Consider the following 4463-nt stretch of genomic DNA (forward strand, 5'->3'; position numbering starts at 1 on the left):
CTAATTTATTTTACTATTATGGCAGTTTTCCACTGATAAGCAGAGCTATATACACATTCTCTTCCTGTATTACCAAAAAAATCTTTAAAGAAGGGTCTATCTTTAAACCCTCATTTGTAATCTCCCAGAGAAAAAATAGGAAAAAAGTTGCTTTTCAAAAAGAAGTCTCCCATGCCCATCCCTCCCCATATGGACTCCTCACAGCACCATGGTGTGTTCCACCAGCATCAGCGCACCTCAAACACTAGTGCACATGTGATAGCGGGACTGGTTGTAATGGGATCACAGCTCTGCTGTCACTCCCCTGTGCACTAGAAAGCAGTGTAATCATTTACAAGGTGCTGAGCTAGCATGAGCAGACTTTGTGCTGGAATTAATGCCCTGCTGACAAGAGGAAGGTTTTTTAAACACGAATCCTCCTGCTAGTAGCTGAAATAAGACATTATGAGCACAGACAATTGAGTCCCAGCACAGAAAGTGGAAGCCAATTTCTTTCTACCCAAACATACCACTGTGGAGGCCCAGCCCTCAAAATAAACTCATTTCACACTGTGTGGGAACTAAGACAAGTTCATCTGTGGGCAGCTCACCCACTTAATTGTAGACACTGCAATTAGCAGGAAGCTCCAGAAAGCAAGGCACCAGAGAAGCCCACGTGCCACTCTTCCTCACCAAGGAAGACTAATGTCTAAGAGGTGTTTCTCTTATCTGGAAACCAGAACTATAGTTGAACAAAACTAGTGCCAGGATAGCTGTTATATTCACATCCAGCCAAGCAACTCAAAATAAACTAGTCTATGAAAAGGAGAAGCTCTCCACACCAAATGGTACACACAGGCAGGGAAAAGCTGCTCTGTGTGAGTCCCAAATGCAGATGTAAGACTACCAATACAACTCCTTCTCCCATATGTAGCCACCAGCAGGGATCCCTGGGTCAAGTCAGAAACTCTTTCCCCTGACCCCCACTGAACTGTAAGACAGCCATCGTAGCTACCCTGAACACCTCCCCATGAGGCAGGAGCTCAGCAGCTCTGGACTAGACCACCAAAGCTTTTTGTCCCCATCAGCAGATGACAGGTTGAAATCCAAAATGCATTCTGCACAGAGCTCCACTTTGATCTCTACAGCTGCTTTCTTAAACATGCCAGGCAAACTGATACTCAAGAGTCAGTGACCTCATTGGAAATAATTTTCAGGCCAAGTTCAGCAAATGTTGAGAACCAAATATACTAATCTTCTAACAAGAGCTCAAGCATCCTAATCCTGCAGTGGGTTAATCTGGGTGCCTTTAGTGCCAGGGATTAGCCTTTCCATGCTGCTAGAAGGGGTGGGATTTGACCAGGCACACTAGGATGGGCACACAGTGAAGAGGATCTGTATTAGCAATCCCCTTTGAGTATTTTAAGAAGGAAAATAATCTGCTTTTTATTGTTGGAGAACAGAACAGATCCACCCTTTGGCAACATGAAAGTCTCCCTAGGTTTGAGGGAGCAAGAATAGTAATCTACTACCCACTTATTTTCAACCAGAATTTAAAGCAGCTGCCATGCTAAAATTCATTGACTGATCTCCCAATCTTTTCCTTGAACTCTAAGGACGTTGTTGTAAGCATTTAATTAAGTCAAAACTAACCCCTGCCCCACTCTTGAAAGGAAGAGGGGGGAAGAGGCAACACACTTCTGTCTTTAAGCTAAACTTCATGAGACAAACAGAAAATATTTTCCCCAGATGTTCTTACTTACTGGTTAAGCATTGGAAAGTTTGCCACCTTCACAGGCAGCCCAAGAGTCTGCAGCAGTGTCTGGCAAGCAGCATCCACAGTGTCAGACCAGGAGCGCAGCGGCAGGCAGCGCTTTCTGGAGCTGGCAGGCAGAATAGAGGTACAAGAAACCAGGAACTCACCTGTGCAACCCACCCCTTCAAACAGGATGACTGAAGAGAAGATAAAAACAGAGCTAAGCAGGAATGAACAAGGACACATTTATGTGGCTAGATACCTTCTCTTTGCAAACTTTCTTTTATTCAGTCAGATGGCACTACTGCTGCTCACAGAACTCCCCCATGTCCTCCTCTATCACTGAGGCAATGACACACAAACAACAGCATCCTGCCAGCACTCTGTGCAGCCAGCATCACTGCTGTATCCATACTGATTTTAAGACTATAGACACATTAGCCTCCTGGATAGCTTTTCTCTGCCCCCGCCTCTATCACCTCTGAATGCTTCCCAAGCATTTTTTTCTCCCAACTCCATGAGAAAGAGCAAAAGGCATCCAGAAACAAGTACCTCGTGCTGACAGCGGCACAGCAGATATCTATATGCCCTCAGTGGGTATAGATAGCTATTTTGGAGAGCCACCCAGCACAGTCAGGAACAGAGACAGATAGGAAGGGAGAAGAGGCACCTGGATTGCAATCAGAGCACAAGTTTTTCTGACTTCTGTGAGAGCAGAGAGCTGCCTTCATTTTATAGCTGCAACAACCAGGTCAGCAAGAACCTCTCATGAAGAAATCTTGCTTTGTAACTTGGATGGCCTGATTTTTTTTATAGCATTTTTGTGGCACTTTATATGCTTAAATGCAGTAGTATCACCTGTAAATGACAGCATCCAATGCATCTCTCAAATGGGCAACGTGCATCTCAAGATGAACATTTAGAAAATGAGAAACACAGCAAACATTTTGATTGCAGTAGCTTTCCTACAAAAGGGCAGCATGAAGCTTAAACAGACAACTTCAATTCATAGCAGTTGAGTGCCTGACTTTGGTATGAATATTCCTTTAACATAGCAATTTTGCAATTTAATTATCTAGGGTTTTTTTTTTTTAAAGACAACCAGAGTATATATAAAATGCCATCACATGGCTATATATCACCTCCTACATGAATCATTAGCAGAACTGGAACATTTAGTTCCATCACTGTAGGAAATTAGCAGAATAAAACTCATTGCAAAACCTTACATATAGGGAAGGCAATTCTTATTGAAAGGAATCCAATAAGTTGATTCTACCCACTCTCCCATCAGCATATTCACATGCACAGAGCTGTATGCATCAGTCTGGCCAGGATCACCAGCATGCAGCAGGAAGCACATGGGATAACACCATCACAGCCTCACTATCTCCTGGCTTCCTCTGTTTCTGGATGTATCTTTCATACCCTTTTACAGTGGCTACTATGATCTTGTGCCTCATGTCTTGCCTCATTCCTCAAGCATTTCAGGCAAAATCAAGACTTTTGTTATCCTTATTTGGGTATTTCACAGCTTCAGTACTGGTGGTTGTTATCTTGTCATGTTATCTCCAAGGTTTCAGTTTGTTCTTTGCCCTCTGGTTATTTGCATGCAACACATGCAGAGGCTCTGCAGCAATTAATACATGCCACTCCCTTAACCCTTCATCTGCTGTTTTTCTGGTGTCTTTAGCCATGCATTTCTGTTCACACCAGTATCAACATATTTCCATTAAGAACTTCTACATCAGGCAGGTCTTAACCACATGAAATCCTGGCCCAGCTAACAGAAGTTGAAGGCTGTTAGCTTTCTGTGGACCAGGGCAGGGAACAACCTTAGCAACAAGATATACAGAAGCACACAAGTTTCTGTATGTTGTGGCAAATTTTAAACAGTCCCTCTAACTAGTTCTCTTGTGTATGAGTTACCATACAAGCTTCATTCACCCTTTCCCACATACCTCATCCTTGCTTGTGTATCTGCTCACCTGTCTCAGTTCTCATTATTCCAAACAATTGCCCCACCCTTTTTGAGAAAATACCATTTCTAAATGCTGTTTCTGCCAGCCTGTACCCTCTCCTCTCCCTCAACAAGGATTTGAATTCTCAGACCTATAGCTTGACAGAATTATTTGGCTATTTTTCAAAGGCAAAAAAGCACATCCTTTGCTCCAGGTTAATCTTCCAGCCAAATTTCCAGGCTGCCTTTCAGAACATTGAAGTGTTAAAATAATCAAACAGCTATTTCAGTCAGAAATTTAAGACAAAACATCAGTTTCCTCCTAAATTTAGTCAAAAAAACAGGGAGTCCTTTTGTACTACAACTTCTCAGAAAAAAGCTAAGCCTGAGGCAAGCAAGAAACAATGGAAAAGAGCAACAAGGGAAAACTGCAGCCAAAGAACAAATTTTGGTGAAGTCAGAAGAGAGGAAAGGGAGCTCCAGGAGGAAGCCATAATTGCAAACAATTTGTCATTTTTGCCAACAGTAAATGCATGTATTAAGACACATATAGGCACACCCACATATCTAGATCCTCAGAGCACTTTACAGCTTCTCCAGGATCATGCAATAGACTTTTTTCCTCATTCAAGCTGGAGACCAAATATGTCCATGGAAAGCTAGATGGAGACAGGGGCTTTACAATTCAAGGCAGTGAAATGCTTCTCACAGAAGCTTTTTTCCCCACCCTACAAAGGTTCCCAGGCCTTGCCACATGCCACTTGAGAC

This window comes from Balearica regulorum, chromosome 3 (genome assembly GCF_011004875.1).
Source record: "Balearica regulorum gibbericeps isolate bBalReg1 chromosome 3, bBalReg1.pri, whole genome shotgun sequence".
Taxonomy (NCBI): domain Eukaryota; kingdom Metazoa; phylum Chordata; class Aves; order Gruiformes; family Gruidae; genus Balearica; species Balearica regulorum.